Source organism: Suncus etruscus, chromosome 10, assembly GCF_024139225.1.
Source record: "Suncus etruscus isolate mSunEtr1 chromosome 10, mSunEtr1.pri.cur, whole genome shotgun sequence".
NCBI lineage: Eukaryota > Metazoa > Chordata > Mammalia > Eulipotyphla > Soricidae > Suncus > Suncus etruscus.
The window spans coordinates 105,896,602-105,910,382 of record NC_064857.1 but is presented as its reverse complement, the minus strand read 5'-3'; the positions used below and the strand labels follow the sequence as shown (position 1 = coordinate 105,910,382).

The following is a 13,781-nucleotide window of genomic DNA, read 5'->3' as shown; positions in this document are numbered from 1 at the left end:
TGTTCCAGAGAAAAGTAGTGATTTCACTGAAAGGAAAAAAATCTATTGACACTTTAGTGTGTGCTGCAAGAAACTGAACTAAAATACACACAAAAACAAAAACGGCACTTTGTTAAAGGCATATGATATATCATAAAGGAATTATGCTAGAGTGCCTAAAACATTTTAAAAGGAATTTTTTATTTAAACATATTTGTTACAAAATTATTCATACTTGAGTTTCAATCATAGAATGTACACCACCCTTCACTAGTGCACTTTCCCCACCACCAATGTCCCTTGTTTCCCTCCCCTTCACCCCCCTCTGCCTATGTCAGAGGCAGGCATTTTGCTTTTTTTCTCTCGATCTCTTTTTTTCTTTATGACACTGAGGTTTGCAAAATTTCCTTTATGACACTGTGGTTTGCGATATTGTTAATTAAAAGGTACCATGCATGTCACTTATCCATTTTCAGCATCCATTTCTTGCCCAGAGTGATATGTTCTATCAATGTCATAATGTACCTTTCTCTATTCTAACTGAACTTACCACTTTTTATGGCAAGCTTCCTATCATGGACTAGTCCTCTTGTCCCTCATCCCTATTTTCTCTAGATATTATTACCATATTGCCATTTATTATTCTTATATGCCACAAATAATTATTCTGTGTCTACATCTCTCCTTCTTACTCATTTCACTCAGAATAATAATCTGATGTGTTGATGTATGTATAGATGATGCACTGTGCATGGTTCAGTGTTTTTGTGTAGTCACCAGAAACAGAAGTTGCACACCCGTACATTGTATCCACTGATTGTATGATAGACTGGATTCAAAAAAACTCCCTGTTGAACTATACTCTGTGACAGATGACACAGTAAAAATAATTTGTGAAATTCACAATTGTGATAAAATCCAGGCTATTCACCACCCTGAGTGAGAGTATGGATGCCCACTACTAGCATCTTCTCCATGAAGAAGTGAAGTGGCTGTTCCGGGGAAAGGTGCTCTCTCACCTTGCTGGCAAGAGGGAAGAAGTAGTGCAGTTTCTGTGAGAGTAGAACTCTGACTTTGCACAGCCCCAGTTGGACAAGGAATGATAGCTAAGCTTGTGTATTTGGCAGACATTGTTCATTTTCTCTATGAGTTTAATATTTCTTTGCAGGGGAGTTTCACAAGTAGTTTTTACAGTGTGACTTAAGATGGATGTGTTCAAAAAAGAATTTGATTCTGGGATAGCTGTGCCTGAGAAGGAGATATTGAAATTTTTCCACTCTTGCAAAAAAATTTCTGATTGGCACCTATATTATGCAGAAGGTAATAATCAATATGAAAAACAGCATTTAGGAGCATTAGCTCACAACTTTAATCATGAGTACTCTGAACATGAGAATCCACGGAAAAGAAAACTCTGGGTTGAGAATCCCTTTATGGAAGATGCCCACTCTTGTGCAAAATAAAATATGTGTTTTAAGATCACTCCAGACACTGTATTTCTAAACCCCACCCAACCTGGTCTGAAGAAGCAGGGTAGCAGGAAAGAAATAATAAACCAAGCTAGCCAGAAAGGATGATCATGGCCTTTTACCTTATACTCTCTGCCTTGAGCCCAAAAAGCTAGAACACTTCTTTCTTTTAGTAAAACCAATTCTCAATACCAGGAGGCTTCAGGTTGAGAGAGAGAGAGAGAGAGAGAGAGAGAGAGAGAGAGAGAGAGAGAGAGAGAGAGAGAGAGAGAGAGGAGACAGAGAGAGAGAGAGAGAGAGAGAGAGAGAGAGAGAGAGAGAGGATAGTACATATTCAGTGGACTTTTACATATCAAAGAAAGAGGTTTAAGAAAGATGACGTTGGGGGAACACCTTTGTTTAGGGTTGATACTGGGTATCATCTTACACTCTTGGAGCCGGCCGCCAGGACTGCACACAGGGTGCACACTGACAGACTGACAGAGGCTAGGCGCAGAGTTCTGACTCCTGGAGTGGCCACCTGGCACACAAAAGAGCCAAATTAAAAGTGTAAAGAGCCACTTGTGGCTCGCGAGCCGCAGGTTGCTGACCACTGTTCTAGGCCAATCATGATTGGTGAGGGAAAACGTTACTGAAGAAAGGCTTTGTGGGTTAGATTGTGTATAGAACTTTTTTTTTTTTTTTGGATTTTTGGGGCCACACTTGGTGACACTCAGGGGTTACTCCTGGCTATGAACTTAGAAATCACTCCTGTCTTGGGACTATATGAGATGCTTGGGGATCAAACCACAGCCTGTCCTGGGTCAGCATCACGCATGGCAAATGCTCTACGGCTGTGCCATCTCTCAGGCCCCAATGGGTATAGAGCATTTTAAAAAATAATCAAAGCGGTCAGAGCATTGGTGCAAGTGGTAAGGTGTCTACCTTGCACACACTAGCCTAGGATGAATCACGGTTCGATCCTCTGACATCCCATGTGGTCCACCAAGCCAGGAGTGATTTCTGAGTGCATAGCCAGGAGTTAACCCTGAGCATCCCCCGGTGTGGCTGAAAAACCAGAAATAATAATAAGAAGAAGAATAAAAAAAACTATCATAATTTTCAAGTCTAGAAAACTATGTGATATGGTAATGAGCACTGTAAGTGGAGTCTACACCATGAAATATCATCTAGTGGGTCTTCAGCATCAGTTTCCTTTCCTAAACTACTTATAGCAAGCACTGTAGTGGGAGTCCATGGCTTCCAAATGCATTTTGCACCCGTTTCTGTGGATAAAAGCATTAGAACACTATTATATACATCTGTAAAGAGCAGTTTATTGGACACCTGCTCAATCTAAACAGCTGTATCTATTCTTGACGGGAGATGTTGATCCATTGACATATAAGGAAACTCTTAACAGAAAGGGCTATTGTGCCATTATATTGTGTAGGGTTGGTTTTGTTGTTAAAATTGGGGATTTGGTTTGTGCAATTGCTCTTTGAGTATCTCATTTAGGGTTGGATAGCACAAATTGCAAATTATTTTTCTGTCTGAGATTGTTTTTAACCCTCCCTGTTGCAATACTGCCCTTGTTGAGGTTGACTGATGGAGGGATGGAATATGAGGTCTTTCCCCTCCAGCTCGGAGCTCGCGTCTGCCACCCTGTTCAGCCGGCGGTTCTGAGGTGAAACGGTAGGTAAACAGCTCGCAGACAGTCAGGCTTGTGAAAATATCAGCTTTATTCGGAGGCAAGACTGAAGCCAAAAGCCTCAGCATCAGTTCCAGCAAAAAAGCCCCTCGCCTTCCACAGACCCTTGCTTTTATCCCCCAGAGTCAGGTACCACTCAGTGGTGGGATCAGGTACCACCCAATGGTGGGAGCAGAATCAGGTACCACCTTAGGGTGGGGGCAGAATGCCAGGTCACACCCTAGGGTAGGGCACAATCACCAATCAGGTAGGGTCAGTAACATAATAATCCCATTGAAATGTTTACATACACAAGGACTCCCTACCATGTAAATGAGAGTTTCACTGGATAGTGAAGTCTAGGCTGAAAGTTTCTTTCATTCAGTGATTTGAATGTAATTCCACTCTTTTCTTACCTGAATTGTTTCAAATGGAAAGCTTGCTATGATTTTTGTGTTCTTTCCTTTATACTTGAGGATTTTTTCTTTTTATAGCTGGAAAGAGTTGATCTCTCTCTTTATTTTTGTCATTTGAATTTCTAGATGTCTTGGTGTTGTTCTGTTAATGTCCATTTTGTTTGGCACTCTTTTTGCCTCTTCGATTTGTAGAGAAAACCCTTTACCAAGAGTGGGGAATTCTCTGTTATTAACTTCCTCACTACTTGTTCTTCCCCTTTCCCATTTTCTCCCCTTCTGGAATTACTATTTGGAGATTATTTCTCTTGTCTTTGTTCATTAAGTCCCTTACATTTTCTTCTAGGGTTTTGTTTCTCCTTCCTTTTAACTCCTTTATCACTGTTGGCTTGTAATTTGTCTTCAAATTAGTCTCTGCGATTCTCCACCTCTGTAATTCTACTTGCTGACATGTTTTTCTAGTTCCTTCAGTTCCATTTGTATGGATTCTCTCATCTTCTGAAAGAGTTCTTTGAGTTGGTTAATTTGTTTATCTATATAGATTTCTTAATTTTGCTGGCGAGTGACTCCTTGATTTCTATTGCTAACCCATTACGTGTTTTTAGGTCCTCATCTATAAGATTCAGGCATTTGGGTGGACTTGGAGATTTGCCAGGATTTCTCTCTATATCCCCCACAGTAGATTTCTTCTTTAGCGTTCCCATTTATCTTTGCATTTAGTAGTTGGGAGTGCTGGAGTATCAGGATATTTAACAAAGTGATCTCTTAAATAGTTTGTATGAAATATGACTCAAGGTATATCCTCTTAGAGGCTGTTTTTCTAAACTCACAAGATTTTCTAAGTATAGTAAAATATTGCATATTAGTTTATTGATTCATTTATTTCTTATTTATTGATTGATTTAATCGGTTTATTTTTAATTTAATTTTAATTTTATTTAATTGATTTGATTTAATTTATTGATTTGTTCAGCTGATTTTCTAAGAAAAAGCGCTAAATCCAATCTGCCAGTAAGTCTATGATATAAATTGAAATGACTTTGCATGGACACACTAGCATTTGTGTGGTTTGGGAAAAGGAAGACTGATGGGAAGAGAGAGGGTTTCAGTAATGACCTGGAAGAAGGCTGGGAAAAGACCCAAAAGAAGAGTCCCTTTTTTATTTGATGGAAGGAATTAAGGTGTGAGGTTCCCTATTCCCTCCCTGACACAAACCTGGCTGGCTTCAAAGGGAATATGAACAGTAATAGCACTGGAACCCAGAAGGAGGCTGAGGGAAGGCTGGAAAAGAGACCCCATTCTAGCTTGGCAAGGGGGATTAGGAAGGGATCCTTCCTGTTCCTGCCAAAACCCAGGCCTGACTCTGTAAACATAATTTTAATCTAAACACATCATTTATATATTCTTTTTATTTTTGAGGAATTCTGATCTTTCACTTACTTGGCAATACTACATAAAAATGCCTACATTAAGTTTCTATACATAAAGTTATCCTTTTAAAATATATTTCTTTAGGAAAAAGGCACAGAATTTGAATTACTAAGCCAAGTATTCTATGTTGGAAACTCCACATAGCTTAAGTAAATGACTAATATGACTGATATATAACTATATATAATATGTGATAGTGGATAAATAAATAAAACCTTTTAAAATATTTATAAATTTAAATATTTATTTTCAAGCCAAAAATTGTATGTTGCTGCTTCTTAATGAAAGATATCTGCTTATTTGAGAATATACATATTAGGAATAAGAGATAGCTCAATGGCCTAGAATAATGCTGTGTGAGCAGGCAAGCCAGTATCCATCCTGGGGACCATGTGTTCCCCCAGCACAAGCCAGAATTGAAAGAAGCTTTAGAATACTATGTGATTTAGCCCTCTCTCAAAAATAACAAAAATGAACAAAGAATTTATTTACAGATAGTGTAAATAAAATATGAAATTTCACTGTTAATTTAGTATCTTGTTTGATTTTAGCCTCAATGGCTTTATTCCAATTAATTTAAAACATTTTTTAAATTTAAAATTTTTATTCAAATTAAATTGAAGCTTAAGGAATAGAATTTTCCAAAGGCCTCATTTATAAGAAAGGTGCTTTTTAATTTCTCTAGCTATCGTTTATATAAATAAAACATGAGCTCTCAGAACATTATCTTTTTTTACTTGAATGCTTGCCTCTATGTCTAATTTTTTTTTTTTTTTGGTTTTTCGGGCCACACCTGTTTGATGCTCAGGGGTTACTCCTGGCTAAGTGCTCAGAAATCGCCCCTGGCTTTGGGGGACCATATGGGACGCCAGGGGATCGAAATGCGGTCCTTCCTTGGCTACCGCTTGCAAGGCAGACACCTTACCTCTAGCGCCACTTCGCCGGCCCCACTATGTCTAATTCTTGAGGTTGGTACTTTGTGTAGATTCCTTATGAAATAGGTTTTATATAACCAGCAACAAAAACAATACTACTCCTAATTTGAAACACAGATGCTAAAGTTGATTATGACTTTATATTCATAACTATTGACTCAAATCTTATCAGAATTTCCAGTTAAAATTATTAACTAATTTAGAACATCTATGTTGAACCTCTAGATTAATTCCAAATCTTAACTTTTGTATTTTAGACATCTAGATTGAGTCCAAATCCTAGCTATTGCATTTAGAGTTGCAGTGAATAATGGTGTGTGTATATATATCCTTTTAAATGAATGTTTTTTCTTCTCTGGGCATATATTACCAAAAGTTGAATTGCTAGATTAGATAGAAGCTCAATTCTGAGTTTATTGAAAGCCCACTAAACTTTTTTCCATAGGGGCTGGGTTAGACTTCATTCCTATCAGCTGTTGATGAAAGTTCCTTTTTCACTACATCCCCACCAACACAGGTTGTTTGCAGTGTTTTTCATATTTTCTAGTCTTACTAGTGTGAGTTGATATCTCATTGCTATCTTGATTAAATTTACGTATTCATAAATGATGTTGAACTTCTTTTCATGTGCTTGTTGGATCCATTCTTCTTTATCAGAGAAGTGCTTGTTTTTCCTCATTCTTTTTTGATCTTTTAAAAAAATATTCTTGGATGATCTTTGTGTATACTTTATATATACTTGATATTAATCCTTTATCTGATGTGCTAAATGCAAATATTTTCTCCGACTCATCTGTCTTTTAGTTTTAGCTTGTGCTTTTTTTCCAAACAGTTTTATATAGTCAAATTTGTTTAGTTTTGATTCTATAACCTTTGCCAGTGGTATTGTGTCAATGAAGACTCATTTGAGGTCTTGGGGCATTTAGCCTATATTTTCTTCAATGTTACTCAAATATTGAATTCTGATATCAACGTCTTTGATTCCATTTTAAATTGACTTTTGTGTAAGGTGTGAGATAAGGATTCAGCTTTAATTTTTACAGCTGATTATCCAATTGTCCCAACATTATTGTTGAAGAGGCTATCTTTATTTCATTTTATGCTCTCATCTCATTTTCTCATTTGTTAAAAATTAACTGACAATATATATGGGGGTTTACCTTTGATATTCCATTACAACCCATTGGAGAGATTTTGTCATGGATCATGAAGAGGTGATGTATGTATAAATATACATCCCACAAAGCCATAAGAAACTATACAAATATGTAATTCACTGCAACATGGATGGAACTAGAAGATCTCTTTTTAATGAAGTAAGTCAGAATAAGAAGGATAAGCAGGGGCCAGTGAGATAGCACAGTGGTAGGGTGTTTGCCCTGCATGCAGCTGACCCAGGACATATGGTTGTTTGAATCCTGGCATTCCATATGGTTCCCTGAGCCAGCCAGGAGTGATTTCTGAGCACAGAGCCAGGAACTCCTGAATGCCACTGGGTGTGACCCAAACAAACAAACAAACAAAAAACAAAAAGAAGGATAAGCAAAGGGTGATATAATTTTTATGTAGTATTTAGAATGGCTGAGTGAAGTAATGCAATGAATTAAAGATCACCTTTGACCCCACAGAATGGGGAGAAAGATAGAAGTAGAGTGGAAGGAAAGGGAAAAAAGTAAAATGAGAAATGATGGGCATTAGGGGTAAAGGGGACAAAGGTGGCAATAAGGAATATTATATATCTAATTATTCAAACCACAGAATCATAGCAATACTGAAATCATGAGATGCAAACTTTAACAATTGAACAATTGACAGGTGATGAGATTGGTACTTATTGTTTGTCTAAAACTCAATTATTAATAACTCATTAGATCATGGTGCTTTAATTAAAAATAAAATGGGAGGGTTGAAGAGAAGGTGCTTTATTATCTTTGATCAAATGACAAATTAAAGAGCTAGATTTTTGTCCCATAAAGTATGAGTTTCTTAGAGTTTGAAATTTTAGCTACCATTCTCTTTACTGGGATGCAGTGGAGTTCATTCATGTAAAGTCGAGTATATATTATTGCTGATACTATTTAGTCACTGCAGTAGAAATCAACCTTATTAGATATTTTCTATCCAATAAGTAGGGTTAAGCACTCAAAATATTACTTACTTTATTCAATATTTAACATTCTATACTAGGCACTTTGATTAGAAATATAAAGTTAATACTTTATATTTATAAAGATAGACACAGAATATATGGGCTTTAAGAAAAATTAATGATATTATTGTAATAATCCCCAGAGACAATAGGGATGAGGGCCAGAATGACCGACTTATAACATGAAGCTCACCAAAAAGATTAGTGGCGCAGTTAGGGAAATAACTACACTAACAACTATCATGACAATCATAATGAAAGAGAAGAAGTAGAATGCCAAATACAGGCAAGGGTTTGGAAGGGGGGCAATGTTGCACTGGTGAAGAGGGGTGTTCTGTTTATTACTGAAACCCAACTACAATCATGCTTATAATCATGGTGCTTAAAGATTAAAAATTTATATTTTTATACATTTAAGTATATGTAGGTTAAGACTACAAAGGTAAATTGTCCTCAAGGATTATATATTTAGAGATGATTTTGAAACAATGTGAAGTATGTCTTGATAGTGTTGAATTAGAAGAAGAAACAACTATTCTTCTGAGTTGGTAAAAGACTTCACAGTGATTTTTAACTATATTTTGTCAGATAATTGTTTGCAAAGAAGATAATGTTGGGGGAGTATTACGGTAAAGCATGTAGACGCATATTAAAAGACAAAATTTAAGAGTATGATATTTAATAATCTGTATGTATTTGATACTGATTTTGGATGAGATGAAACTCTAACAGAAATCCCTGGGTAAAGTATGGCTTTATTTAAAATCCATGCTAATGAACTTAGATTTTTATCTAATAGGTCAGAAAATTATAGTTCAGATCCCTGCAGATTCCAGAAACAGCTAATGAATAAATTAGACAGGGTACATCAGTTTATGGAGAGGTGGAGATCAGGAAATAGAAAAGAAAGAGGCATAGTTACAAACAATGGCTTTCTTTCGACACATAGACATTAGATCCAAGCTTGCAGACATTGGTTTTTCATAAATATTCATCAACCAATTTTATATGGGGAAAATCCCACATTTTAAATATTTGCAACTAAGATAGGAAATTATGATTATTATAAATTATTGCTCAAGCCAGGAAAAGTTATTTGTATGTACTTTATGTTAATAGAAAAGACATAAAATATAAAGTTGGAAAATTACATGATGAGGTGTAGAGTTGAACTTTACAGAGTCAGTTCAAGGAGTGTTGGTAATGGATGAGGCTACTGATATGAAACTTATAAGGATATTTGAGTTGATCAGTTCTAAGGTTTTAACTTTTTTAAGGTGTGAAAAGACTTATTTAAGATGTTATAAGAAAATTATTGGGCTTTGGTAGGGGAAATTGTAATAGGTTATGAGAAAGAGAGAAAAGTCAGAGATCTCATAAGTAGGTGTCGGGTGGGGGAAGGAATTCAGAAAAAAAAACAGGTTAAGGAACAATGAATTTTACTTGAGACTAGTGTTTTAGACTCTACAGATATTCAGTGAAATATTTAAACTTATCAAATTCTTTACAGTAATAAGGCTGTAAAGTAAATAATTATGTCAGTTTTTAACAATATAGAAGTTATAATCCCAGTGATTAAAAATAAACAACAGAAACTTTGCTCGACCCCTCTCATCTGGTTAATGGAGAGCAGACTAAGAAATGGTAAATGTCTCTTCTGTTAGAGAAATTGTTTTTATGATACAAGCATAGTATTTGAAAGGCCTCTAAAATATTAATCTTCTTGTTTTTGTTTAATTATTTTCATGTTATGGTGAAAAATAACAAACTTGAAGACAAAGAGTATATTTACTCACCTTAAGGAAAATAAGATAAATTTAGTGTTTTGTCAGGGTTAGAAAATAAGTGGGCCAGAGCTAGATAGGTAGTCTAGTGGGTAGAGCTTTTGCCTAGCATTTGGCAAACACATCAATCCTCAGCAGTCCATATGGTCCCTTAAGTCCTCCAGTGGTGATCCCTAAGCATCTAGTCACAAGTAATATCTGAACACTGCTGGGTATTTCTCCAAAATAAATAATAACAAGATAATAAACGAGTCTTACAGTCAGTTGACATTATGACAATAATAGACCTCCTCATTCATCCAATCCAAGTAGAACCTATACCTGAGCACATGTCATTTATATGAACAAATCAGAGTGTAATAAATTTAAAAAATAATACTAAAGTATTATTTGGTGTTAAAGTAGCTTTTCTTCATGGAAACATTTCCAAATGCTACAATCTGTAGGACAGTTGCTTATTGATTAAAATATACTTGTTTTCAAATATAGAAATCACATCTCTTTTGAATTTGCAATATTGAGCAATGTTTCATTCAAGGGAATATTTGTTGTATACAAGCTAAGTTGAGTATTCTTTTTATTTTAAACAAGAATATGGAACACTTCATGAATTTGTGTGTCATCCTTGTGCAGGGGCTGTACTAATCTTCTCTGTATTGTTCCAATTTTAGTATATGTGCTGCCGAAGCAAGCACAAACTGAGTATTCTAACATCTGAAGGTATATATGATACCCAAAGAAATAGAAATAGCATAGTCTATGGTTACTGTAACATATTAGCACAAAAGATGACTTTAAGCAACAGACATTTATTTCCTCAGAGTTCAGGAATCACAGTGTCATCAGAATTCTCTCTGACTAACAGCTTTAGAGGATTCTTTTTCCCTGTCTCTGTGAGTTTCTCATAGTTTGATGCATTCATGGCCCTGGGTGATGGCCAGTTCGTTCCATTTCATGCTCTCTACTTGCATTGCCACCTCATCTTCCATGTGTTAGTGTCATATTTTTCTTCTCCCTAAAAGATAGCTAGGATAGATCCATAGAGGAGTTAGATTAACCCTGACATGTTAGATTCTTTCAGTTATTCATGTTTTCAGAGAAATTTCCCACTCTGAAGTTAAGGTCACCTTTACAAATTCTAGACATTAGGATTTGATGTCTTTGTGTGACCATTATTTAACTGTGCTTACACCACAATATGGTTTTATTTAAAACCTGGATTAAACAAGATGTGTATGTAACTGTAGAGCTCATTTCTCAGAAAAGTTTTTATTTTCAGATGTAAAATGTCCAACTTAGAGTGGCAGCATAATTGTCATGTCCAAGCAATAAAGCATGACTATAAATGGAGATCACAGTGTTTTCCATGATTTCAAGTCAACCAAACCAGAGATAAGAACGGTGGTTGCTCCATTGATGTGTGGCAGTGCCATAAATATCTATACTAAAAAACATATCTGTAATGCATGCTGAACACATGTGACTAAAATAATATAGCGATGAATGCAACATGTTATTTTGGGAGACCATTGTATATGAAAGGGGCTCAGACATAAATTAACTCGGTTCATGTCTCTTTTTCAATATATATTACTACTTAGCCTTCCACCTTATAGTCCAATTAATTCAAAATCAAGTAGTATATACACGACTCAACCATTTTGGCTGATAAAATCTCTTGGAGTACAGCAAGGGTCACTTGCCTACAAAGTTAGCAATGACTCGATCACATTCATTAATATTCTCTCCACCACCTCTATCATACAAACTCCTTCCTAGAATAGTTCTCTTTATCTCTTGAGCCAAAGCAAACTTGCTTTTACAAACAATAAGAAAATTGTTTCCTCCACTCAAATTACTGTGAAAACCAGACCAACATGATAATATGGAATTCATTGAATTTTAGAACCCCTATCTAAGTGCTTATCTGTCTGAGAAGTATGCTAATTATCATCATGACTATTTTTGAAACTTCGAAAATTTTATGAATAATGAGTCAGGTCAAGGAGGTTTGTGGCATTAGTGATTACACTTTCTATAACTACAGAATTGATGTTTAATTACCTCTTGGCTATGGCCCTCCAGAATAGCTTACATAAAGTAAATAAATGACATTACTTCCTCATGGTGGAGGTCTAAGTAATCATCACATTTATCAACTGGTATTCTGCCTTGGTTTATTGCATGTGCCAGGGCCTACTTTTCACTGTAACTTCCTGATGCTTAAAATCTTTCCTTGTTAACTTATATTTTATCAAAGGTAAAAATGAGGACCTGAGCGATGACACAACAGTAGGGCATTTGCCTTGCATGCATTCAACCCTGGATGGACTGTAGCTCAATTACCAGTATCCCATATGGTTCCCCAAGCCTGCCAGGAGCTATTTCTGAGCACAGAGCCAGGAGTAACCCCTGAGCTCCACTGGGTGTGGCCTATCCCCCCACCCCAATAAAAGAGCCTTATATATATTTGTCACATAAGGATTTCTAAAGAATGTTACTTTTAAGGAAGCATATGTTGATGCTTTGTCATATCCTATAAACTTTATATTTCAGTGGAATACTAAGGGAAAGCTTTATTATACTGTGGAAGGAGATGCTTTATCATAATTAAATTTAATAGCAGATTGAATCCCAACAATGTTTTCAATTACACTATCATCAAAGAAAGAGTGAGCCTTCTGAAATATTACTTATCTCTCACTGAGAGGCATGAACTTGCCATCAGAAGAAACAATTGTCAATGACAATAAGTTGGAATATTTTATGTTCCAAGCTACTTTTTCCTCTTACATATATCTATGTTATATCCAAGTGAAAAGGCTTAGGATATTATTATAGTGGGAAGTGGGACAGAACACTTGATACAGTTTTATGTGATCAAAATAATATAGGCTCTATTGTCAGGTAGTAGAGTATGTAATTTCCCCTCTATTTGTGATAGTAATCAGTGATTTTACATTTTTATCCAAATTCTTATTTATTTATAAGTGGACTCACTAGATTTATTTTTGATCATTTAGTGCCAAGAGAAAATTGTCCTTTATATGATAGGTATGTGCTATTCTTCTACACATAACTTTGTCCTGTATAGTCATGTTGGATTGACTAACATGAACAACATTGCTTAGAAGGTTCTGTTCATTCTTGATTCCATACATTTTTTTGGTCACATTTTATTCAACTGAGTTTTAATCTTCTCCCATCTGTTTTAAACCTTGACCATTGAAGGAGTAGAGTATTGGCAGTGTTTGACATTTAAGTGAGGATTTTTTCATCAGCAAATAAATATTTATTACAGAAATATTTTTTGTGGATTCTTAGTAGAGAAATAATGAACTATTGTATTGAGTTAAGTAGAAGCTATGTATCTTTGCCTGGACACCTGAATTATTCCCTAGCATCTTCAGAATGTCTGGGGAGAAGAGAACTAAATCCACTAAGAAAGATGATACATTTGCAACCTCCTGACCCAATCTTATATCTAATCAAAATTCAGAGTTTCCCCCCTGGAAATTGGAGAATTCCTGAGAATGAAGGAATTATTTGGTTCTCGCTAAGTGAAGACAGCACGTACATTCACCCTGATGACCACCTCTTGGACCAGTTCCTTTCACAGGACTTTACAGGCCCCATGTAGGAGGGAAAAAGCATGCTTTCTCAACTTTCACCAAAGTTTGTAGCAAACTTTATAGTAAACTGTTTCTGGGATAATTTCATTAAAGGCAACAATGCCAAGAAGAATTGAGTTAAAATACAAACTGGACTTCTAATATCCTGACTTTAAAGCTCATAAATCACATTTATATTTCACTGGATTCTATTATATTTCCTTTTTCATTTGGTAGTTGTTATTTTTTGTATTCCCTGGGATAATTAATCATAGGAGATTTTGGAACACCAAATTAATCCTGGAAAATATAACTTAGAGAAGAGATAATGACATCCAGAA

At 35.6% G+C, this 13,781-nt stretch overlaps 1 protein-coding gene and 1 non-coding gene across 3 annotated transcripts in view; one reads left to right on the top strand and one right to left on the bottom strand.

The window, feature by feature from the left end:
* Positions 1-13,781, top strand: part of SUGCT (succinyl-CoA:glutarate-CoA transferase) — a 1,072,384-nt gene that overhangs the window by 922,696 nt on the left and 135,907 nt on the right. The gene's annotated exons all lie outside the window — the stretch shown is intronic.
* On the bottom strand, positions 10,418-10,524 carry LOC126021498 (U6 spliceosomal RNA). Its single transcript, XR_007500010.1, has one exon. It is a non-coding gene; the product is annotated as a U6 spliceosomal RNA (small nuclear RNA).